The sequence below is a fragment of the Falco peregrinus genome, chromosome 1 (assembly GCF_023634155.1).
Source record: "Falco peregrinus isolate bFalPer1 chromosome 1, bFalPer1.pri, whole genome shotgun sequence".
In the NCBI taxonomy this organism is placed as follows: Eukaryota; Metazoa; Chordata; class Aves; order Falconiformes; family Falconidae; genus Falco; species Falco peregrinus.
Genome location: NC_073721.1, coordinates 59,149,125 through 59,174,473, shown reverse-complemented (window position 1 = coordinate 59,174,473; position 25,349 = coordinate 59,149,125). Strand labels below are relative to the sequence as shown.

At 52.3% G+C, this 25,349-nt stretch overlaps 1 long non-coding RNA gene across 3 annotated transcripts; it reads right to left on the bottom strand.

The window, feature by feature from the left end:
• Window positions 1-1,205: 1,205 nt before the first annotated feature.
• LOC129783677 (uncharacterized) lies at window positions 1,206-15,642 on the bottom strand. Of its 3 annotated transcripts, XR_008745465.1 has the most exons (5): window positions 14,481-15,642; window positions 13,800-13,962; window positions 11,687-12,257; window positions 6,709-6,818; window positions 1,206-1,978 (listed from the first exon to the last, which is right to left on the bottom strand). It is a non-coding gene; the product is annotated as an uncharacterized LOC129783677 (long non-coding RNA). The 3 variants fall into 3 exon arrangements; XR_008745464.1 differs by lacking the exons at window positions 1,206-1,978; window positions 6,709-6,818 and having other exon boundaries at window positions 11,408-12,257; window positions 14,331-15,642; XR_008745463.1 differs by lacking the exons at window positions 1,206-1,978; window positions 6,709-6,818 and having other exon boundaries at window positions 11,408-12,257.
• Window positions 15,643-25,349: the final 9,707 nt, after the last annotated feature.

The following is a 25,349-nucleotide window of genomic DNA, read 5'->3' as shown; positions in this document are numbered from 1 at the left end:
CTCTGGTGCCAGGAGGCAGCTAATAGCTTGTACGTGACTGAGGCCACTGCTGTGCTCAGGGGTGGGGTGTCTCCAGCACACCGAGTCACTCCAGTGCCTTTGCCAGCCTTCCCTGCCATCCCTAGTCAAGCAGTAGTCAACCTACTTGACTAGATGCCTTCAAGGCAGCTTGATGAAGAAAATCCCCCTGGTAGGCGATTAACAGTATGTTCCTGACTAAAAGCTCCGTGTGCAGCCCAGCTTGAAGGAGAAGGATCTCAAAGTGCTCATGGAGAACACGTCTGACTGGTGAGACTCGGCGCCTACTTGCAGTATCCCTTGCACCATGCTGTGGAAAAGGCACACAGCTCGCTGACTGGTCCCATCCTTAGTGTCTGCTGCTGATCCGCGCTGTGTCAGCAGCTGCGGCACTGGGCAAGGAGACATGGCACGGCCTCGGGTATGCTGTGTAGCTGGGAAGCATTTACTGCTTGCTAAATCAGAGCCTCTTGTTTTATTGCAGGCCGGAGAGCTTCTCATCCCTAAGCTCTTCCTGTACTTTTCCTGGGTAGCTATGCGTCATGCAACCCCAGCGCAGTGCTGTCAGGCTAACCGCGTGCGGCGTGTCAGGAGGAGGTTTCATTTCTATTTATCCTCTTTAACAGCAAGACATAGCTCTGGCTCGGTTTTAGATGTAGGAAGCGAGCGCACCCCGTACCAGAGGCCGAACAAGGCGCGCTGCGCCCCGGCGCCACGGTTGGTCAGCAGCAGCTGGGTGGTGTGAGCGCCCTGGCTCCGGGCCTGAGGCCGGCGATGGGAACCAAGCCTGAATGCGGGTTTGGCTTACCCAGCGGGGCCCGGCACGGCTGGCACGGCACTGCTGCCAGGAAGCTGGTGCCACCGGGGTCTGCGCAGGCTGGAGGGAAGGTCACATTTCTGGGTCCCCAGCAAGGTCCGGAGGAGCATTGCTGGGAGAAGTGCGGCCTGTGCTGACACCGGCACCGGCACCGGTGGGGAAGCCCAGGCAGCAAGTTCCCACTGCCATGGGCAGTGCCTGGTGTGCTGGGACAGCCGAGGGGCCCGATGGGGTGAAAGCCCGCAGGATGCTGCTGGGGCAGGGGAAGGCAGCAGAAGTGAGCATCCAAGGAGGACTGCGCGTGGGCAGGGGATGTTCACTAACATTTTAGATGCCTGGGGAGAAACCAGGAGATGCCCCAATTCTGCTGCAGCTGACGATGCCCTGTACATTTCCCAAACCTTCCCAACTGGTATTGCAAATATGAGTTTGGGGTTTCAAGGGTTTAATGTAACGTGCCAGAGCAAGCAAACTCAAATCCCAGAAAATAGTATGTTGTACCTTTTGCTTAGGAATGTGAAACTAGCATCCAGGGGAGAGTTCCAAACACTGCGAGAAATTTTTTGACTGTGATTTGAGAGCTCAGGTTGGCCAGATCACTTGCTTATCAAAAGCCTGAGGCTATTGGCAAGTCAGCAAAACTGTGTGTATTAATCCACTTAAGATCTTGCTCAGTGAAAGCCAGGATCTCAAAGCCTAGTTATTTTCTTACTGACTGCTACTATAAATCAGTTAGTCTGAGCTCACTTGAGTGGCATGGAGAACGACTGGATGAAAGACATGAAGGAGAAGAGGAGTCATCTACTGGCCGTGCCTTTTTATACCAGCTGAACACCACACTCCTAACTCTGGAAATGAAGGATAAACACTCTGCGGAGCCATTAGTTTATGTAACTGTGGATGGTAGTTTGTAGACTTTCCAGTATCTTCTGGGCACGTCACCAAAAGCACTCCCTGAACACTGGACTCTTCAAATGTTGCCGAGGTCTGCGGCAGGCCCCAGGGGTCTCCCACCACTCAGTCCTGTCAAGCCCCAGGCCGTTGCTTTGCCTTCTCCAGCACCTCTTGGGGTGGGGATTCCCTCAGCTGGTCCTTTTGGCTAACTGGTGTCTCAGATGATGCTAGTATCTTAACTTCCCAAATCTGTGAAGAAGGATAGCAAACGATTTCTGAGGAGCAACAACAATGAGCGACTTCCTCTATCCTGTGCTCTCTTTGATGAATGGTTTTTAAAGGTGGCCTGGCAGCCCAGAATTCAGCCTGCTTTTCCTTTAACTTTGCCCCAATCACTCCTTTGCCACCCACAAGAAGCAAACTCTGCAAAACTCCTGAAGGCAGCTGGACGCACGTCGCATTCAGCCTCTCTCGGTAGTGCTGACTCCAGCAGCATTCTCCTGGGGTTCCTGAGCTTTTCTCCAAGTGCACTGAAAGGCACTTTTTAACTTTTTTTTTTTGGTGGATTTGCTGGCAAATCCACCGTCGTACACTTTTAAGCAGGCCTCCAACTCAGGCATTTAATTTTTTGACTTGCATCTCCCGCTTCCTTGCTTACAATGCCAGCTATTTTGCACGCACTAGTCCTTTCACATTTGTACGCTTAGTGTTTCTTGTGCATGCTCTCCCTACCTCTTTTTCTGACCTTATGGCATTATTAGCATCTCTCATTGTTCATTAGTAGTAAGGCGCTGGAAACATTCCTGCTAGAACCAAAACCGGCTGGAAATAGTCTGAAAATGGTTCTTTTTCGTGTGTGTGCAAAAATGATTCATTAAAAATCAAGATCTGCAAGAGCTATTTGAGTTCCTGGACATTCTATAGGGTAGATTTCTCAAGTCTGATGAAAACTGGCTATAAACCCGACATCTCTTTTACCTAACTGGGAGGGACTTTTCAAGTTCCTGGGTCCATGCAGCCCAGGTGCCCCGGACTGCGCCGCCCTGCTCCCCCTCCGTGCTCTGCTTTGGTGGGACAGAGGAGTCAGGCTGTGCCCAGCTCTGCTTCTGGTTGCTGCCTGCGGCTGTGGGATGAGGAGCCCAGGGCACGCTTTGACCCACTCGAGCCCTTCGGTCTTTCCAGTTGCATCTAGACTTTCCCCAGGTTAGTAACTGGGCTGTTGGTGGGGAGGGCGGTGCGCTCGCCGGACATCACCTCATGCAGGGACATGAACCCAAGCCGCAGTCCCGCGTATGTAGCTGTTCCCATTTTTGTGATGAGGTGAGAGAAAAGAAAGAAGGAATTGGATTCTTTCTCATATGTTTTTCCAAAGGTCTCAGCTTTCTGCTGACACAGATAGGAAGAGCAGTATTTTTTGAAATCTCAAATATTTTCACAGGAATGTGGAAAACCCTGATTTCGACTGCCTTCAGTTGACTCCTTTCGGTGGGAAAATTGCGTTACTATCAGCTTCCTCAGCAGAGAATTGAATTTCTGTCATGGCATTATCTGTGAGGGTCTCTTGTCACCTCTCACACTGGCAATGCTTTACTCTCATCTTTGGACAGAGATTTTTCTACTTCTTGTTCCTGAGCGCTCCTCCTAGGGCTTGCTCTTTGATTTCTTTCCTCACTTTCACGGAGTGCCCTGTATTTCAAGTCATCTCTGCTTTATCTTTGCTTCTTGGGAAGCCACCTAGACTTTACCAAGCTGTCGCTGATACTGTCATGCAGGAGGGAGTGTGACACGTGTTGACTTCTTGAAGGGGCTTTAGTGGCTGAAAATTGTCATTCAGGCCGATTTGAAATCATTGCCCCAGCGGCCTGTCTACTAACCTCTTGCTGGCCGTTTTCCTGGAGATTCAAAGTGTCTTGTTCCACTGAAATTCCATCTCCAGTTTTACCACACATAAACTGCAGCCACTTCTGAGCCCACCTGACTGTGAGCTCTGATAACCTGGAGAGCTGATGAAGATCTACTTCAGTACACGAATGACCGATCTGGGTCCTGCCTGCTCCGGCTGGAGCACTCCAGCATAATCCCACCTTGGGGGTACACTGGGGGAAAACAGTGCCTGGCAAGTTGTGATGCTCCTCCCAGGCATGCCCGTTCCCCAAGCCCTGTGTGCCAGGTTGCCCTGAACATCCTCAGCTCTGTAAGCTGTGTCCCTGTTACCGAGCAGATGTCCTGCTTAGGAACGTGGTGCACCAGGTGGTAGGGTTAGCTGCTGAGCGTGTTCTCGGGGCAGAGAATGGCTGCCAGTTGCCACCTTCAAAATGGCCATTTTTCTTGAAACCTTTAGGAAATCCAGCTCAGAGTAACCAGATACAAGTTAGCTCCCCATCCTTGGTCAGCTTGGTGCCTTAGAAGCCCAAGTGAATCCTGAGCCTTAGGCACTATCTTAACTCCCGATAAATGATATTCGTGTGTGTGTCCCCCCCCCCTTTTTTTTTATCACATTGGCATTAATTGTGTGATACCAAGATCTGATGCTTTCACTTCTGACTGCTGAATGACCAAGGTCTGAATGGGAATGGAGACACACACCTGCCCCAAGCCCCCTCCATCCCTAGAGGAGACTGTTGCAGGCGGGGGCTGAGCCCTGCACTGAGGGTCTCGTTCCCCAGGAGGTAACACTGCCAGAGGTCCTGTGAGGGCACAGCATGCCCAAAAACACTTGTGGGAAGAGACAGCCCGCTCGTGGTGCCGCAAGCGCCACGCTTTGGAGAATTCAGCACCTCACGCATAGTTCACAGCACAGCCCCCTGGTGCCTTCCAAGTATGGCTAATCACTTGCAACCCTCCCCAGCCCTTCTGCCACTGATGTGGCCATTCTCTTTATAGCTCCACTAGAGCGTGTTCAAGTTTCCGTCAGAACCAGAAACATGCCACACGCTGCTTTAATCTCTTTAGCAGTGCACAGACCCAAGCAGCTCTCCAATAAAAGGGTGAGTGCCACCCCTGAACTCCTCTAATTCGTCACAGTCAACAGGATTTCTCTCCCTCTCTTTCACGGCACAGCAGTAACTTAACAAGCCTTTGATGCGCCGGCTGGTCCCTGTTGCATCTACAGGCTGGTGAAAGTGCTGAGGGCAGCAGCAGACAAGAGATGCTCAGCTACAGAGTATAAACACGCTTCCCTCTTAGCTGTCCCCATCATCCCACAGCAGAGGAAGAAAAGGAGGGGTGAGGAGGACATCTTTCCCAACCCACTCAGAGCACCCCCCTGGGCTCCCCTGAACGCAGGTGGGGTGCTCCTGTATCCCACAGGGCAAGAGGCCACCCGCTTCCCTCCATCTCCATCCTCTGGCAGCGTGGTGGGGAGCGGACTGCCCTCGCTCTGGTCCTGTTGTCCTAGCAAAGCAGCAGGCCTGGGACTCCCCAGGTCATCCCTGTTTGGTTTACAATTTGTAAACGCTTAGACAGATGGGCCTGGCTAGTTCCACAGAAATGCCATACAGGATACAGCAGGGGCCCTGCTGAGCAACATATTTTTTCCTCTGCGCCTTGCAAATCGCAGCCAGCAGTGAGTACGAGCAGGTCTGGGGTTGTTTTTTTTTTCTCTCCTGTGTTAAGGAAACCTCTCTGCCATGGCGGGTGAAGAAAGAAGAGCTGAGTATGCTCCGGCTACCAGCGTGGAGGTGCGTGCTCTGCTGGGGGCTGCTTCTTGGGCCCAGGCAAGAACGTAGCTCACAAGCCCAGGCAGCGAGACCCTGGTGCCCAGGGAGGGCACACTCATCCCAAACAGTTCCTCGCAAGCAGAAGGGAGAGAAGGGGGCTGTGGGCTCATGCTGCCCAAAGCCCTGCAATAGGTCCCTGCACGCCTGTTTGTGGGAACACGTGCTCAGCTGGGGATGGGAGGCCAGGACCAGGTTTTCCGATGCCACGCTTGAAGCCCCATCTGTGCTACTCGCACCAGTCTTGTTGACCCTCATCAGCCACCAGCCTTTGCCACCGCCTGTCTGTGTGGCAAACCCCTCAGGCTCATCTAACTCCCCTCACCTGCCTGGGAGCCTCGTGGCTTCAGGGAGATGATGGGAAGTGAAGCTCAGGAATTTCCCTGTGGATTAGGGGGGGCAAGCAGAAAGAGGGAGCAGAAACCTCCATGGATGAAGTTGCCTCTCGAGGTGCACACGGGTGCGTAAGCCCTGGGGTGCCAGCCAGGGGCCCATGGCACAGCTGGCTGGCAGCTGGCCCGGGAGGAGGGCAGCAGCCACAGGCTGCCCACTGCTAACCCAGGTCGTACAGGCATGAGCCTCTCGCTACCAGTATCTGGGCTGCAGAGGACATCAGCTTGTGTGTGTACAGCAACATGCACTCGCTTAGGTCTGTTTGGGGTTACTTGCCCAGGCGAGCATCTGAGCAGCGCTGCAGCGTGTCCCCGTGGGGTACCACTTCGGCACTCCTCTCCATCAGTCCAATACGCACACACACATGTTCATTACTGCATCCAGGTGTGGCTGTGTTAGGTTTTAATCCACCCACGCCAGGTCTCAGCTTGCTGGGGGGTACCTCCAGGGGTATTTGGTGCTCCTTGCAAATTACAGTGGCAATGGGGGCGTCACACCTCACCCCACAAACGCCCTGGCCCTGCTTGTGTGTGTGGGCACAGGCACATCCCAGGGGCAGCTGTGAGCCCGCCAGGGTGCACACCGACACTCTGGGTAGTACCCAGGAACCGTGGGCAAGGGTGGCTTAGAGGGCAGACACCAGCTTCTCAGAAACAGCAATGCAAGGTCCACTTTCAAGCCCTGTCAAGTCTGTTTTAAGGGCCTAGAAAGGGTTGTGCATGCACACGCTATGTTTATTAAATGCACACATGGTTTAACACCAGTCAGGATGGCTCTTTTCCTTTCAGGATGGTGACCCTGTCCTAGGGAAACTGATGAAACCCTACAGGAGGGAGATCTGAGTCATGAGAGCTTCTCATGGAAACTTACTTCCTGGCCTCCTCTTTGCTGCGCGCTGGGAACAGAAGACGAACGAAGGCACAGCGGAGGGCAGCTGCAATAGCGTGAGCTCTCCCAGGCACGATAAGCGGTTTTCATTCCTATAAAACATGAAGTCTTTCAGTATCTACAGCCTTTCCTGCTTCTTGGGCCTCCCCACTCCCAGCCCCGCTCAGGGAGCAGCCTGGGGGCTTTGGTCACACATCCATTCAGTAACTCGCGAGGTCCCATCATTTATAATTCTTAGACACACAAGCTGCCACTTTCACATACGGAAATTCCCAAAGGTCAGAGAAGGGAAATGGTTAATTCCTTTTATTCAATGCCTAACCTCCCCTCTCGTCCCCCACTTCCCACCCCCACCCTGTGTGAACAGGAAGCTTGAAAAGGAAAAGCTTTCTGAATCCAGCAGCTGGGAATGGAGGAATCCTGGAACTTTATGCTGCAGAAGCTCAGAGACAACAATAAAGGTTTCCCCTCCATCCAAAGAGCAAGTATATATATATAAAAGGAGTTATCTCTTCAAACAAACACATGGGGAATGGGAGGGGTCACAATCCCAGCAGGCAAGTGCTGAATTGGCTAAAGCTCTAGCAAGCAGGGGGAGACCTGGCCCTACCACAAGCCCAGTAAACTGGAAAAGCTAGGGAGAAGCTAGCCAGGTGACACTCACACAGGTGCGATTTGCATCTTGCTCATGTCCTGTTCACACTGCTGAGCAACTGAGAGTCCAAATACCCTCTTCCCGATGCTAAGGAGCACAGAGTGGACCTGAAGGTAGTGTGCAACACCACCCCAGACACCTGCTTGCAGCCCTGTCAGGTGGGGGAACGGGAGTGACCGAAATCTGAGCTACCTTTGGATTTTTGCCAGCCTGAGTAGGAAGATGGGGACGAGGATTATTTGCTTAGAAAGCACCAGAGTGCCTGCCAGGACTGATGGGAAGCCAGACTCGTGCCCCAAGGAGTTTACTCGCTAATTGAAAGCAGGAGCTTGTTAAAACAACTTTACAAAAGCCTGACACTGCAGAGCACATGCCTGTGCTTTTGACACTGTGGTAGAGATTCTTAGAGATCCTTATGGAGAGTGTTAGGATGCCACAAAGTTTCAACGAGTAACGCCAACAAATAATCATCTGAGAGGCAAAGATAACAAGCTCAGTCACGTACTCTGCACTGAGGGTGAAAGAAGAGTAAAGCTGGCACAAAGAAGGATTTGGAAAACACCCTCCCACTTGCAGCCCATGTAGCCGCAGATCAAGGGTCTTTGAGCCCGATGGCCAAAAGGAGCTGATAAAGCTGCCGTGCCTTCTCTATGAGCTCAGACGCAAGCCCGGGTGCACCTCCAGCAGGGTACGGCGCCAGCCCACGGCTTCACAGCAGCGCAGGTGCGATCCGTGGGGTTTCACCCGGCAGAGATGGAGCCAGCCAATGTGACTTAGACCTGCTGCAGCACGCAGCAACACTGGGCATCACAGCCCTTAAGCCATCTCAAACGTGATCACCTGTAGGTTTTATTTCCTAGACTAGACTGAGGCACTCCCAGATTCTGTAGCCTGCCACCAGAGTGATGCAAGCAGGAGAAACATAGCCTGGCAGCTTTATCAAAATTAATTACTGCTTTAAAAGCTGGCTGTGGGCTAGCTTGGATGACCACTGGCAGTTACGTGGTAGCAGGAGAGGCAGGGACCTTGCGTTTCATTTCCCTGCTGATCCCTTGAACAAGCTGTGTTACTGCTCCATGGGGGGGTGAACAGCTGAGGGGTCCCCAGAGGAGGTACCCGGACCGATGCTGTGCCCCAAACTGGAGGGCACAGCCCACCTGAGGGTAGCTCTACTGCTCACAGCGCTTTGCCATTTCGCCTTTCAAGACCGCAGGGGAACGAGGGGTATGAGAGCTACCTTTTTTCAGCCTTCATGAAGTGCACAGTGGAACGTAGGCACATGCAACCATTGCCACCAGCAGCACTTCAATGCGGTGACCACTTCGTCCTGTGAATTGCAGAGCCCTCCACTCATCTGTCTACAAAGGGCTGCCACAACTGGAGGAAGCAATGGCAAATAAAAGAATGATCCAGTGGCTGGATTATATCACCCCTCTGTGTTTGTAACCCTAAATCTCCTTCTCCAAGACCCAAAGCCATGTTTGCACTTGGCTTGCAGTGAAATTCACCACAGACTTCAGATATTTCCCCTTTTGAACCTTGGGACATTCTCTCCTCTTTACAAATCAGGGGCTCACATTTGTGATAAAAGCTGCCACTGCCATGGCGAGATCAAACGACCGGGCTCTCAGACCTGCCACGTCCCAGCGGAGCATCCCCTGGACCACGCCAGCTCACCCCGATGCCATCCCTCCTGCCGCTGACAGAGTGGGAAGGGGCATTGGCAGCTCCCACTGCCCTCCAGCATGCCCCAGCCGGCTGGCCCTGGGGACTGAGGACAGATGGCATAGCCTCGGGCGATCCCACCCCAGCCCCACGGCATTGCTGGCACCACATCAGCCCGGGATCAGCCGGCAGCAAGCCCCTTGCTCGGCAAGAGCTGGCAGGCTGAGCACCGGGAGCCGGGGCCTCAGACTCCCAGTGCAAAAATGTCTCTGCGCGTTGTCCCCGTGGCAGCTGTAGCGCTGGTCACTGCTCCCCCGCGCAGCCAGCCCCGGCTCAGGGGGACGCGTGGCGGAGGGGGCTGTGCCCCTGCCACCCCCTTGCCCGGCGCTGGGCCCATGGCAGGGTTAGCATCCACAGACCTCCGCAGGCAGGCAGCGTCCTGCTGGGTTTAAAGGGGAAGTAGTAAATGCTGCCTGAGTCACTGTTGATGTAAATACCACATCATATTTGACAACTGCTCTAAGGCAAGGCTTCGTTAGTAGTATTTTGTGATCTGACTTCAGGGAGTGCTTTCTGAAGTTTTCCCTTCCCCCCGCCCCACTCTCTTGTTTGTAACATCCCCTTTGAACTTGTGACAATAAAATTTCCTTCCCCACTGATTTAGTCCTTTTCCACTTGGCACGCATGAACGTTTTCCCTGCTGTTTCTATGGAACCAAAGTCCCCATGAGTCCCTTTTGTTTACTTCCTTGCAAGTAGCCGAGCATCGTCGGTGAGGTCAGAGGGAAGGTGCATGGCTCTGGGAATACCAGGAGTGATGCTGCCAGCACCAGTAGGCTGTAAAATTAACCTGCCTTGACACCTATCCCATTTTCAGGCTCGCACTTTAAAGATGTTGGGGTTTATATGTTTCCACCCACCGCCACACTTCCTGACTTCAGCTGGAACCCAAAATGAAAGCACCAAAATCCGATGAGAAAGTTGTAACATTTGTGCAGTAGCTAAGCAAGATAAGATAAGGACGATAAAATGCCTCGCTTCAGGAACAAGTCTGATTACCTTTGGGCTACAGGAGTCCTGTTGTGCCCTCACTGGCACAGCCTCATGGCACTGGCTGGGTATTCCGGGTCAGCTCCTGCCTGTCCCACCACCGCATGAAGGCTGGCCAAGCCCAGGGGAGCAGCTCGTACCACCTTCCCATCCAGCCAGTGCCTTGGTTTGCGGGAAGTGGGGAACTGACATGATGTTGTCCTGAAGCATCACTGGCCACGTTGTTGGGGAGGGGGAACTGGATTTTCAGGGCAAGCGATTTGATCTTATGTTGCAGATATTCTACTTCTAAAGGATCTTCCCTCGGCAGTCGGAAGGTGCGCAGCCAGTGCCACCCGTGTGACACGGGGAAGGAGCCCCAGGACCCAGCGCAGATCAGTGCTGCTGTTCCATAAGCCCACCTCACATTGGACTCTGGGAAAACGGTAAATGGTGAAGCGGGGCTTAGTAGAAGAGGTGAAGTGAAAGCCGCTGGCAGCAGCCTGCAGGGACAGCTGGTTTCTCCGCCACCATACCAGGTGGCTCCACAATACCCCATGATTAGCACCCACCGACCCACCCTGTGCTGCTGCTGCCGGCTGTGAGGACAGGTGACCACGGTTAGCAGGGGACCCCTCACACCAGCTTGGCTCCTCTTACACAGCAATGTCTTTTTTTGAAACTTTGGAGGGGGCTGTGAGTGGCAGTTCATAGTCTCCCTGTTTTGCGGTGCTGAACAACAGAGCGGTACCCGGTACGCAGCCTGCAAGCAGCGGGAGCTGCTGTACCTGGCTAGTTGTAACCACTGCTAGAATTTTTAGTGTTCTTTTAGCCCTGTTGCCCTCCTCCTCCCCCTCACCACACCTCAGCCCACATCCCTGCCTGCCCTGAATGCGCCCGAGATATAAGCCTATGCCCACGGGGGTCCAGCCCCACACGTCTGGGACATCCTCCCCATCTCAAAGCAGCACAAATGAGAAGCAGCTTGGTTGAAATGAATGGCCCAGATATGGGGATGCTTTCAGGAAGACAGTGATCAACATGAAGGTCCCTGGGTCCTTGCCTAAGGAGGCAGCCTGGCACCGAGCTGGTTTGTTGCCACCAAGGACACTGCCTGGCCTTTTGAATTTGTGCTTCCACTTCCAATATATGTTTTGCAAAATGCAGTGAAGAAAGCTAAATAGAAAGTTTCCCTTTGAAAAACATTTCTTTTCACGTTCTTCCTCACCTCCAGCTCTGGCTCTCCTTTCCCTCCCTCCCTCCTCATTTTTTAAAATGAAGGGAAAGAGAAACAACCTGAGAGAAAGCAGAGCATCCTCCACCCTTCTGACTGCAATGCTGATAAACACTTTTCATTAAAAATCACCTTAGAAACAGACAGTTCTTTTGACAATTAAGAAAAAATCCTTATCGCCATGTGTTGTCCTGTGCCACTGAACTCCTGCTTTCCAGGGAAGAAACAGGCACATACAGAAACCTCAGTGTCTGCTCTTCAGCTCTGCTCCAGGGACTTTTTGGCTGCAGGGGGCCCATCCCAGAAAAACTCCCCTTCCCACCACCCATGGGAAGCTCCTGAAGGTGGGCAGGGGATGGGGCTCCATCCAGGACTTACCAATGACTGCCATAGCAGTGGCATTTTGTTGTTCACAGCCAGCATAAAGAAGGGCAGTTTGCAGGGAAATGCCCAGCCTATATCTGCAGGGAGGTCAAAGCAGAGGTGTATGCTGCACATAAGCTAATTTCAGTGCAGGAGCAGTTGTCCAGGGAACTCGGGGTGACTTCAGTCCTTCTGAACCCCAGCTTAGCAGGTGCATAAGGGACAGAGCCTCACCCCACCACACACAGGGGCTGAGGGTTTCCCTTCTCCTGGATGAAGGCCCAACTGTACCACTGCCTCCAACGTGCCAAAAGCAAGGCAGGCTGGCAGGGCTCTTCCCCAGGCTGATCTCCTCTGCCCAGTGGGGCTCAGTGTTATGGAGAGGGATCCTGAGCCTCCCAAAAACATCTCTCCAAGTGGGCATGCGCAGTCCGGGTCATGAGGTGGCTCTGCTTCCAGAGAGCAGTGCACTCACCAAGGTTGCAAAATTCATTTTATTCATGCAGGGCTAGTCAAGGTGTCTGGGAAGCATCCTCCAGAGGGGCATTGATGGCAGGCACAGCACAGGGGCCTTTCCTCCCACAACCTGTGGGCATGAAGAATTAAATTATTGCCCTTTGAGAGAAGAGAAAATGATGCTGGGCCAAAAACCCCTGTTGCACACATCAAAGTGGTCCTAGAAGTGGGATTAATTTACTCAGGAATAACAGTCTAGTGTTTTGGCCTTAACATTGTCAGTCTAGCCTAAAGCTGGGATGCTCAGGCATAACACACCACGAGGCTCCTCATCCCCCAGTCTTTCACAGCACTAGCTAAACCAGCCAGCTGCAACAAGGCTTTTACCATCCCATACCAGGTTAACTTCAATAAGTAGCTCCCATGCCTTGCCCCGGCACAGCCACCAATCCCCAACAGGATTTCAAAGGTTCATCCACTGTCCATACTGTTTCTTCATCCTCTTCAGGACAGTCCACCCTGCTACTTGCCTCTCCTACATCCAGAATGCTCCCTCTGCTTCTTCTGGGTCTCTCTGGGTACTCCTCTTCCATATCCCTCAGAGCTATTTAACTACCTAACAGAACCAGCCACAGCTGCACCTTATCCATGTCAGCCAACCCACCCCCCCTGCAGCCAGCCCACAGCTGTATGTTATTAATTAACTCAACTTCATTCCTCTATAATTCCTCTACATTGGTTAAAACAAGAAGGAAAACGCAAGGAATAAAAGCTCTACCAAGAGATGCTGTGGCTGAGGCAGACAAAAAGATAAAAGAGCAAGGAGAGGAGGGAAAGTTATCACTGAAATCCGATTTCCACCAGATCTGCCATACTACATCTGTGCACAGCGACTCACAGAACCATAGAAGCATTGAGGCTGGAAAAGACCTTTGAGACCATCAAACCCAACCGTTACCCCGGCACTGCCAAGCCTGCCCCTAACCTGTGTCCCCAAGCACCCCAGCTGTGTGGGTTTTAAACACTTCCAGGGACTGTAATTCCACCACCTCCCTGGGCAGCCTATTAGAGTTGGACTCAGCTGGACACAAACCATGAGGCGTCAGGTTTGTCCAAATTAACTTCAGAAAAACATAATGTTCAGTACCTTAAAGATTAAAGCAGTATGGTGATGGAAATAGGAAGCTGCTGAAGGGCCAACTAACCATGTTGCTTTGTATTAGCTCCTGCAAGAATATAGCAATGAAAGACTTTTCGCTTCCTGAGTTCCTCAATATACTTCCTCTTACCTAATTTCTTTGTTATGTGAATACAATTTCTGTTCCCATGAATGAGGAGGATGCTTCATTTTGGTTTTCAAACATTATTGGGAAGCTAGGTTTACAGTTTTGTCAGTAATTACATTCAGATCTGGCTGTTTTGAGATGGAGATTATTTTAATTTTTCTTATCATAGCCCTCAAATTCCTACCTGCAGGAAAGGAGGGCTGCCCAGTCAGTCAGGACAATGTTGGCATCGTCTGGGTGCCTTTGGAATACAAGGCTTATTTTTAGAAATGACATCACTATTTACAGACCTAAATCCAAGTGACTTTCTCAAATGACTAAGACTAGCTCCTTAAAGACAGTCAGACATTTCAGTTTGAGTGAAATCAGGGGGAATAAACACTTACACTTCTTTTAATGTGGTCGGACATCAATCCCTCTTGAAAACGAAGCACAAACTCTCAATCACATAGACACTTGCAAGCAGAACTCGAGAAGCCCGATGCCAATCTCTGTTGTATCGGCGTGAGGCTGGAGTAAGTGCAGCAAGGAGCCGGACCAGAGCTAAAGCTGAGGGGAGGAAATCCAACAGCTTGTTTGTGTTCTCCGGAAGGCAAGCATAACTCACTAAACAAATGTCAGGAGGGGTCACATCCCGCTCTCCTGGAAGCCAGAGGGGAATTAACCTGAGAAGAAACCCATGTAAGAGATGAAACACAGGAGGCTGAATTTTGAGAATACAAATGGACAATTAAGCGTGTAACAATGACAGAGGAAAACATCCAGGGGCTGTTGCATTGAGGTTTACCCCGTGCAAACTGTGTCACTGAGTGTGCACACCTCTTCCTTGCAGAACATGCATACGACCTCAAAGGGTTGCCGTTGCCTGTGCACCTTTGCAAATAAGCTTCCCCCACAGTGCTCCTTGGAAAACACACCATCCAAATCCCTAAAGCAACCAGCTGCTGGGATGACAGCGCTTGTCCCTGAACCATGCTGCCTTCTGCTCGGAGCCCCCTTCCACCTCTGTTGCTCTCCACTGCCCATGCACCTGCCTTGCCGTTGCCCTTTCACAACCCCCTCTGCACCTGCAGCGGCTTTCCCAGTTATTAGCCCTTCACGCTGCAGGACGCCTGGCCTCAGCCAGAGCAGGCTGGTAGCCCACTTCTACACCACGTCACAGGCAGGAGCGCAGCCCAGGGAGCCAGGGGACCGCTGTCACCTCCACGGCCACCCCACCCCCGCTCCCAGGGACCTGTGGGAGAGAGGATCAGAACTATTGCACCCATTGCTTTTTTTTTCCCGCCACAGCTGAAGCAGAAGTAGCTTGTGGAAGTGCCCCAGGTTCCCTCCAGAGCGTTGTCCGGTTGGTGCTGGGCCCCGGGTGGAACTGCAGCTGGAGGAAGAGCGTGGGAAACACAGAGAAGGCAGCTGCCATGGGCGGTGCGGTTGTGGGCTGAGACCCAGGCTCTGTCTCACCCTTCTCCCTGATACCGGCTACTCCACACGACTTACTTTGCGCTGTTACATCGATGGTTTTGCACGCTGGAGAGCAGGGTGGTTCCCCAGAGGCTGTAGTGTAAAGGGTCGGTATAGAAGACAGATGCTCAGTTTTCTGGTTATCCTGAATCCAGTCAAACTCTAGGTTTAGCTGACCTGGTGATCTCCTGCATCATACACTGCTGTGGCAGGGTGATTCGCTTTGGCTTGTTGATCCGGCAGGAAACTAATTTACCAAAAAAAGAAAAAAATTCTGTGGGTCCTTTCTGTAGCCTCCAGGATTGCAGCTTCCAGCGCAAGGGAGGTGTCAGGAGCATATGCCTAGGGGCAGGCAGGAAGAGCAGGACCACCCTTTCACCAGCAGCCCACGGTCAGATCAGGTTAAGCCTAAATGGGAAACTGCACCCTGAGGGTCAGCAGATATTATTCCTGGTCACTGCGCAGCCCCAGTCCCCATTGTTCGTGTCCGTTTTGCATGGGTGTAACCCTACTGGTACTAACACAGTTATTTCTGTGTCACCTCTGCAGGTCTTGGGGAGAAGCAGAGGTTCACTGATGGTCCTTCCAGGGGCTGCACTTTAGCTCTGGGTTTTACAGACAGGCCATGAACAGAGGCACCATGATCTAGCTGAATTAAGCCAGCCAGAAGAAGCAAACGCTCTAAAAAGCACCTCCCAGTAAATAAAAGGCTAAGGAAAGCTTGTGAGCATTGATAAGGAAACGAGAGCTCCAGGGGTAAAATAATCAGGAATATCCTTCAGCAAATCACAGCACCTGTGCTTTATCTACAGATCTTACCCTTGGGGCGGTCCAGGTCAGGATGCACTGTCACTTCACTACGTAAGAGCAAAAAAGTGAACTGTCGAGATGAACTGAGGAACCACCGTCTGTCCTCAGTTCTGGCTGACAGCACAGGTAATTCTTCTCATTTCTGCACATTTCATCTCTGTCTGATCAAGATTCCTAACACTAAAAGAAGTTCAGCCATAAAGCAGCCGGGCAATGGGGTTGGGGTTAGGGTCCCCCCATGCTGACCGGTGCCAGGGTGTTTGCTGGTGGAAGGGAGGTGCCGATAACCTGGGCAGATATTCAAGCTTCCGTTTGTTTTGCTGCCCCACTTAAGCCTTGCAGTGGCTGAAGCCAGCAGTGTTTCAGCGAGATTAGTGAGCCAAACTAATACAAACCCGCAGGCTTCAGGCACACGCTCTCCTGTTTAACACTGTGAGGTCCACTGCCAAGAACAGCAGAGTTCAGACACAGCTCATCATTAGGAAACCCCTTTTTTCCCCGCTTTCATTTTTTCTGCAGTGACAAAGTACTGGTGGGACCTGAAGCCCTGGTGATAGGCACCTGCATCTCCCCTTGGGTCGGGCAGGGAAGATGCTGAGCTCGGCCGGGTCTGTGCCTGCTGCTGCCAGCACGGACTGTGCTCACAGCCAGGGGGGCTGGGAAAGGCACAGCAACTCAGCCGCCTTCGGGGAGCAACCACAGCATCCTCTTGGCGGTGAAGGTCTGCCGTTAGGTGAAAACATTTCATCAGGATTTTTATTTTGAAGTACCTGTCGCTGTTCACTCATGATGGTAAAAGATTTTCTCTGTGTTTATGGTATATTAAGGGGACCAAAGCTCCTCTTCCTGTGTTCCTTGGAAATTCTGCCCAGCTATTTTAGGAAATCCCGGCATTGAAGGCGCATGAAACAGAAAGATGAGCTGCAATTGAAAGAGGAAGGGATGTGAGTAAAGGCTGCGAGTAAACAAAAAGCCCTTTTAAAGAGACTAAAAAAATTTCATCTCGAGGAAGAAAGGGGGAAAAGGGAAGAAAGGAAAGGAACTTCCCTCCTGTCAAGTGCACAACCCCAGCCTTGCACTCTCCGAAAAGTGTACCTTCTCACCAAACAAAATGAAAGGCTCATGGCTGAGCTAAAATGAAGACGTCCACTTCTGAGCTAGGACTGTGAAAAATGCCCATAGAGACAACTGCTCCTCAGGCCACCGGAGGGGAAGAGAGACTGCCTGCAGCACCAGTCAGCTACACAGGTGGAGGACACAGGAAAGGCAGCTCCCATAGCTGGAGAGGCACTGTCAACTGATGATTATAAAAAGGATTACGGCAGCTTGGCAAGATCGCTATGACTGCAGAAAGTGGTTCTCCTGTTTGAAAGTGGCAGGGATGGGAGCACAATTCCTTTCTCCTGTAAATAGGTCGTTATCCCTGGCATAGCACTGCCAGGTGCTCTGTTATTGAAACCTTCTTGCCTAAAGCTAGGGAGCCAAATCCCAGAGAACAGAAAGCAGCTTCTGATGAGGCTGCAAAGGGGCCAGGGAGGCAGCCGGAGGGAAGGGAAGGGACACAGCCCAGGCTCCTCATAGACTAGGGGCAGGAAGACAGCAGCAGCCTAACCAGTGCTGCTGCAGAGCCCAGTTTAGACCATAACATCAGTTAAGACCGGGGCAGCTGCAGCTAGACATGGAGGTGTTGTGCTGCCCACAGCAGCTTGGTAGGAGCGGCCCGTGAGCTGCTGTGGTGGGACATTTCCATCTGCTCCCTCGTCAGGGCTGGTGCACAGTCCCCCAGAGCTCATCCCTCCGGATACGGATCCACCCTTACCTGCAGCTTGCAGGTTCCACATGCCCAGCCCTGAGGGAGTCACAGAAATGGGAAGCTGGGAAAACACTAAGGTGTGATCTTGCGGCACTGCTAGAGAAACCCCAGGAGCTTTGAAAAGAGCAAGAATGAAAAAAATACTCTGAAATCTCCCGAGTTCTCTTCTCCCTCATAAATTCTTTGCTCGTAGGCTTCTAAAAAAACTGTGAAAATCTGTAAGACTGCCTTCTGCTAGTGTAGTAAGATGAAACTTGGGGGAATTTCCCCTGTCACGCTATAACTCAGGGACCATTCAGTGTGTTATGATTTGGCAGATACGGCTGTAAGGAAAGAGTTCCTTCTCTTCACAGATGAGCATCAACTCAGTGTGATTCCACTGCAGCCAGGAGTCTCTGGGAAAATTGAAATGGGAGTCAGGCCAAAATGTTCCTACAAATGGAGTGCCAGGATCATTGGACCAACTCTCTTATTTGCCCTGGTGCAAATCAAGATGTGTATTTATTGCAGATAGCGTGAGGAGCTAACATGGAGAAAGATCAGAGCCTGGATATAACTAACACCAGAAGCTGCATTTACGTCAGCCAGAAAAGGGTGTCATTGCCTGGATATTGTGTTCAGGGTGTTCTGTATCTCTGAGGTTTTATTTTCCTTTTCCTAACCATAAAAATTATAAAGCCAGATTAACATAAAGATAAGAGGCCAGTAAAGCAGTGCCCTGGCTGAGCCGAGGGGGGTGGCACTGAACACCTGCCAGCTGTGACACTCCTTCCCCTTCCTCCTCCGCGGTGGAGGATCTCTAGGGCAGCAGTGCAAGGCAGCGCTGCAAGCCCTGTGCTACACCTGCCCCAGGGGCACCACAGGGAAAGGTCCTTTCCCAGAGACCCGGCTGCTTTGTGAGCCTTGGTTTGCTCTTGAACACACCATGATATCCGAAGCAACCCAGCCAAAGGCAGCCGAGCTGAACCCACAGCGGTTCGCCGGCAGCATGGGCCAATGCGCACGCCTCACCATCGCTGCACCCCTCACCATCGCTGCGCACCCCTCACCATCGCTGCACCCCTCACCATCACTGCACACCCCTCACCATCGCTGCGCACCCCTCACCATTGCTGCGCACCCCTCACCATCGCTGCGCACCCCTCACCATGGCTGCACCCCTCACCATCACTGCACACCCCTCACCATCGCTGCGCACCCCTCACCATCACTGCGCACCCCTCACCATCGCTGCGCACCCCTCACCATCGCTGCACCCCTCACCATCGCTGCGCACCCCTCACCATCGCTGCGCACCCCTCACCATCGCTGCACCCCTCACCATCGCTGCACCCCTCACCATCGCTGCGCACCCCTCACCATCGCTGCGCACCCCTCACCATCGCTGCACCCCTCACCATCGCTGCGCACCCCTCACCATCGCTGCGCACCCCTCACCATCGCTGCATCCCTCACCATCGCTGCGCACCCCTCACCATCGCTGCACCCCTCACCATGGCTGCACCCCTCACCATCGCTGCACAACCCTCACCATCGCTGCACCCCTCACCATGGCTGCACCCCTCACCATCGCTGCACAACCCTCACCATCGCTGCGCACCCCTCACCATCGCTGCACCCCTCACCATGGCTGCACCCCTCACCATCACTGCACACCCCTCACCATCGCTGCGCACCCCTCACCATCGCTGCGCACCCCTCACCATCGCTGCACCCCTCACCATCGCTGCACACCCCTCACCATCGCTGCGCACCCCTCACCATCGCTGCGCACCCCTCACCATCGCTGCGCACCCCTCACCATCGCTGCACCCCTCACCATCGCTGCACCCCTCACCATCGCTGCACACCCCTCACCATCGCTGCACCCCTCACCATCGCTGCACCCCTCACCATGGCTGCACCCCTCACCATCACTGCACACCCCTCACCATCGCTGCGCACCCCTCACCATCGCTGCACCCCTCACCATCGCTGCACCCCTCACCATCACTGCACACCCCTCACCATCGCTGCGCACCCCTCACCATTGCTGCGCACCCCTCACCATCGCTGCACCCCTCACCATCGCTGCACCCCTCACCATCGCTGCGCACCCCTCACCATCGCTGCACACCCCTCACCATTGCTGCACCCCTCACCATCGCTGCACCCCTCACCATCGCTGCGCACCCCTCACCATCGCTGCACCCCTCACCATCGCTGCGCACTCCTCACCATCGCTGCATTTCAGCAGTGCCGGGGGCCGCACCTTCCACTTGGCTTTTGCTGACCGCAGCAGGAGGGCTCAGCGGGGTGGGAGCCCTGCTCCGGGCTGGCACGGGGGTGGGCACGGAACACCATGTCCGTGGCTGCATCCAGCTCAGGACCCGTCAGAGCAGAGGCACAAGGTGAGCCGGGGAGGGCTCACCACGTCTGCTGGCGTAGGACCCCGCGGGCACCCTGGCAGCCCAGAAGGCACCGCTGCCCCGGGGCATGGCACAGGACCCAGCTGATGACTCCCAGGGAGAGCACTGCAGAGCAGCATGCCCTAACCCCCCAAACCCAAGAAGTGATGACCGTGTTGATCTTCCATAGTAAAAAAACAGCTTTCAGCAAAGCAGAAGACCAAGAGAAGCAGCTTAAGTGACTTAAATGATTTCATCTACTCACAAGAGTCTGACTCCTTTAGTTCCAGAGGAGACACAGCTGTGTTATTTTACTACCATAGCTAGGATATAATTTGTATGTGCAGAATACACTTTTTGACCCACATTTCAGGCATCTGTGTTTACTCTGCTGGAAGCAGGTCAAGCTAGGAAGTGTTCTAGTTCATGCAGGCACGTACAGAAAGCTGTTCCCTGCTTCTGCTGAGAGCCTCTGAGAAGAAAATATAGCAGTTTGTAAATAACTCTTGAAGTGACAACTCTGTCTTGTTTCTTCATGTTAGAGCATGGGAGGAGCACAGGGAAAGGTAAGTTGTATTGGCACGTAGAATTTGGACTGTCTGGAAATAAGCATAAGATAAGATAAATGGAGGCACCACATACAGGAATTGCAATGTGTCCTCCACAGAAATATTACAGCCTTTCTGCATGTTCAAGCAACTTCTCTCTTGCCTTTGTTCTTGGGGTCAGAAGCAGTGTGAAGAGCAAGTCCTCTTCAGTGAAACTTGGAGTATCCATGTCCACATCCTTGCCAGGACAGAAACCCCCTGAGTTTAAAAATCACCTCATGTGTGGGAGGCAGTTCCCTTCCACCTTCGGCACAAGTGAGGAAAAGACTGGTGGCGCCACAGCATCATCCTGCACAGTCCTGGGATGGAGGCAACGTGAATGCACAACCAGAGCAGACCAGAATGGGAAACAAGAATGGAAAGATTGCAGGACTCAGCCAAAGCTTTTTGGGATGCTCGTACTAACATGGGCAATAAAACACATCTTTCTGTATCTCCATACCCCGAACTCCAAGGTGCCAAAGACAGCCATCGCTACATGCACATCAGTGTAGTTGTATCAGAGAATCATAGAATTGTAGAATCACTGAGGTTGGAAAGGATCTTTGAGATCATCGAGCCCAACCATTACCCCAGCACTGCCAAGCCCACCACCAACCTGTGTCCCTGAGCACTACATCTGCGTGGTTTTTAAACACCTCCAGGGATGGACCGTGTCCCTGGGCAGCCTGTCCCAGTGCCTGACCACCCTTCCTGTGAAGGAATTGTTCCTAATATCCAGCCTAAACCTCCCCTCACGCAACTGGAGGCCCCTTCCTCAAGCCACCGCACGCCCTGTAGCTGCAAGGCAAGGAGTCTTTCGGGCACCCCATGGTGTGGTCCTCCAGTGTACTTGAAAAAACCTGCACATTTCTGTGGAGTTCCCCCTCAGCAGCTCCCGTACTGCATGAGCTGGGGCTGGGCCCCTCTGCCGGGACCCCTGGGCAATGCTGGTCCTTGGCAAATAACGGGCGCACTCTTCCCAGGGGGCTTGGCATGCCGACTGCAGAGCTGGAGGTGGTCAGGACATGGCGCTGCAGAATCCTTCCTATGAAATCTTGTTTCTAGGCTACGTCTCCCTGAACTCCTTCCACTAAACTAATGAAATGCTGATTTACAGGAATGGTATTTGTTTACATGTTACTGTTGTCAGCAATGAGCTGGGATGACAAAAGATCTCTGCAGCAGCAGATTTCAGGGACCTGATGATAATGGCACCACAAAGAAGTGTTCCCATGGCTGGGGAGCCGGCATCAGCCGCTGAGAAATGACAGCAATGTATCCACCTCAGCAGGATTGCTATATGCCACGCCAGAGATAAGCGCTCTCACCAGCCTTTCACACGTCCACATATATTGCATTTTGCTGTGGGTTTCCCTGGGGAAAAGAGCCATCAGGGATACTGCTCTTTGCCCCATGTAAACTCCCATGTTGTAGAGATTTCTGAGGTCCCCAGCAGAGATTAGGACTGGGGTTGCCCTGTGCTACCAATGACTCACATGCCTCTGTCCCCAGTGCTTCCCAGTAAAGATGTCACTGCCAGGCTGGGAACCTGATGTGCATCCGTCTGTGCTGAGGACAATCATGAACCGCTGGGCAGTTAGCCTGGGACTGAAGTAACTAGGAACACCTCGCTCACAGCAGTCTTGCAGAACACCCCCTGAAGGGCCAACCCTGGGAAGCTGGTGCAGGGTAACTTCTACCAACCACGTACCACCCCTTTCCTGCAGCTTCATGTGTGGTCGTGGGTGCAGCTATACAAGCTGCCACCACTGTGACACCCGTGGACAAGCTTCTTGACAGAGCTGCCAGCTCCCTTCCACCAGGCTGGAGCTGCAAGAGGTGCTCCCTGGCCTCTTCCCTGGTTTTAACTTTTTAGGTTTGGGGTTCGTGGATGGCTTGCAACAACACTAAGCAAAGCAAATCTTGTTCAGAGACTGATTTGATCAGAGCACCAAGGAGAGAAAAGGGATCTTTCTTCATCAGTCAGAAGCAAACACGGTTGAGGTTATTGCATGGTAGCACTCTCATCTACAGCTAAATTAATCCCTTCACACACAACAAGAGAGGACAATATTACCGTAACGTTATAACAGTATTTCTGAGTGATGCATGTGAGTTCAATACTGATCTATTTTACCTGGAGGCAAACAATACCGATCTCTTTTACGGAGCTCATTAAATCCACGTAGACCGAGAGTAAAGCGAGTGTATAGTGCCCACTGTAAATACTTCTCAGCTTTAAGATCAGTACTAAGGAGGCTGGGAATGCTGTCGCGCATCAGCTTCCCTTGTGCGGATGGCTGTGTGGGGAAGCTGCTGTGAGGGACACCAGCCGTACCCCATCCTAATTCAGGCACTGCCTGTCCCTCTCCCACATTACAGCCTATCTCCTGGTCCGTTTCAACCATCAGCTCATCCACTTGCTTGGCAGGGGAAAACCAGTATCAGGCCAGCTGAAAATCTGACTCCAGCCCTGGAAACAGCAGCTCTGTTGCTGGTAACATCAGACAACTGCATTAATCCCCACGGGGCTCCCAAGGAAAATACAAAGGGTAGATGGATCATCTACTGATGTCCAATAAAGTTTGAAAGTCTACAGAGTGTGGCCATGCTTCGCTGGATCATGGATCCTGAGGCTGCCAGGCTCCACATTAAAGAAACAGTAGGGAAAAGCATTTCACAGGCTCCTCTGATACACACCAGCCTTCCCAGGGACAGCCTTTATCTACTGTGCTTTCCTCACGGGCTGCCTCTGCAAGAGGAGTTACTCTGCCAGGCGCCCGCTGCCCGCCCGCAGCCTGCGGTGGAGCGCTGCCGTCGGAGCTGGTACCCCACCGAGACCCGCCTCCCGCGGGCGCCGAGCTGGCAGCCTCCGCATGGAAGCCTCCCTCCAGGGGCTCTTAGGAAAGCGCTTTCCCAGGCTGCCAACCAGCATGCTCAGCAGCAGCAGCTGTCTGTATCTGGGAGTCTTTAAAATGTCTCAAAAAACCAAATTACATGCAGAAAACAACCTGGGGAACTGCTTGGGGGGAGCATCCTTTTCAGGGGCTGAATCATCATTTTCTCAACAGGTGCCTAGTTTCTTTCCCTGTGATCTTCATCAACATTTCTAGAAAAAAAAAAGTGCCTGTTCTCTATCCTCTGTTTGGAGAACTCTGAAGACATGAAGAGAGAACAGTACCAGGGAAGCTTTGGGTTATGTCTTCTCCAAACTCCTTGGGCTCTGTTCCTTAATAATTTGCATGTGCCTCCTCTCAGAGAAAGTAAAACTGCTAAAAAACACAGTCCTGACAACGTACCTGGTAACAACCATGTCTGTAAAATAACTGCGAGAAGTTGATGAAACTGTTGTAATTGAGGTTGTCCTAGCTGCCAAAGTCAGGATGGGTGCAACTCCAAGCAAGGCTGGAAACCAGGCTCAGCACTTCTAGATTACATGGACAGGAACCTCTACTAGTGCCCAGGGACAATGCTAGTAGTTAATTAGCACAATAGTAGTTGTGCTAATAGTAAATGACAGCACAACTCCCTTAGCTCTCCAGTAAGCGCATGCCTCCATCTATTCAGCTGCATTACCTCATCCTGACAAGAGGCAACCCTACTTTCCCAGCTCGGTGTCTGCATCACTGAAGATCAGGCTTAAAATATTTAATCCCAAAAGATGTCAGCCCTATGTATAAACTTTGCAGAATGAAGAAGGACACCAGAAAGTCTTGAATCAATTTTAAGTGGTTATGGGTCAGACTGCAAATAGGTAATTCCACACGGTGTCAGATGCTCCTCTCCTTTGGATCTGGCTGGCCCATTAGCTCTGTAACATCCACCATGTGTGCAAGCACTTGCACTGCCCAGGTAAAATACCTCTGTCTCTTGGTCTGCCCATTTAAAAGCATCAGCCCTCTCTGCAGCACAATGCCCAGGATACAGGATAAAAAGAATTGTTCCCCTAAGCCGGCACAGTAACCAGCTCCAGCAGATAACCTTACTTTATACCTGAATGTCCTGACTTTGCCTGTCAATCCCAACCTTTCATTGCAAAAATCACAAGCAAGAACATACAAGACATGGAGCCAGTTAACTGCATGGGAATACAATATCAAAATAAACAACAAACACTGAATTCCAGGTCAGAGAAAAACCTCTCCTTTGCCCCATCACCTAATTGAAAATACTTTCCACAAACAATATGAAATGTTGGCTGCTGTGTAAACGTCAGCTACACTAAAGGGACTCCATTTCTCTGAGACTTTCTCCAGTGTCTTGGCCAAAGCCAGAAAGCTAAAATGTCTTAAGCCAAGTTCAAAAGGGTAATGGAGCTCCAGTGCGTAGCATGCTCCAAATCCCTCCTTACTTCCCCCCTAGAAACCCAACAGTTTTGTATAAAGACGATCCTGAAGAGCATCAATGGAAGCATGGTGGAGAGAGGATCTGTGACATTCTGGCAAGATGCTGCAGGGAGCCCCAGGAAGGTTCCCCTTGGTGACACAGCGGCAGCACCAGCTTCCGATCTCCCGTAAGGAGCTCTGGAGAGCAGCGGCACCGCCTGGGGCCAGGGGACATGCAGGACAGCCATACCTGAGGAGGAGCTTGGCACTCACCTAAAACCTTGAGAAGCAAAGTACCGAGAGGGACCTGCTTTGCATGCAGGATGTTCCCAGACAATGCACTGCGGTGATCTTTTCGCTGAGATCCCATAACTCTGCATTCACCATTCATTGCATCTCAGATACATGCTGGACGAGGTTATCCCTCCTGTTGCCAAAGGCCTTCCAAAATAGGCTGATTCCAGCTTTCTTCTTCCGTATCACACTCCTCCTCCAGCTCTCACATCCATGTGATCTCCAGCCAGCAGCTGGCGGCGAGGATTTCTGAGATGCC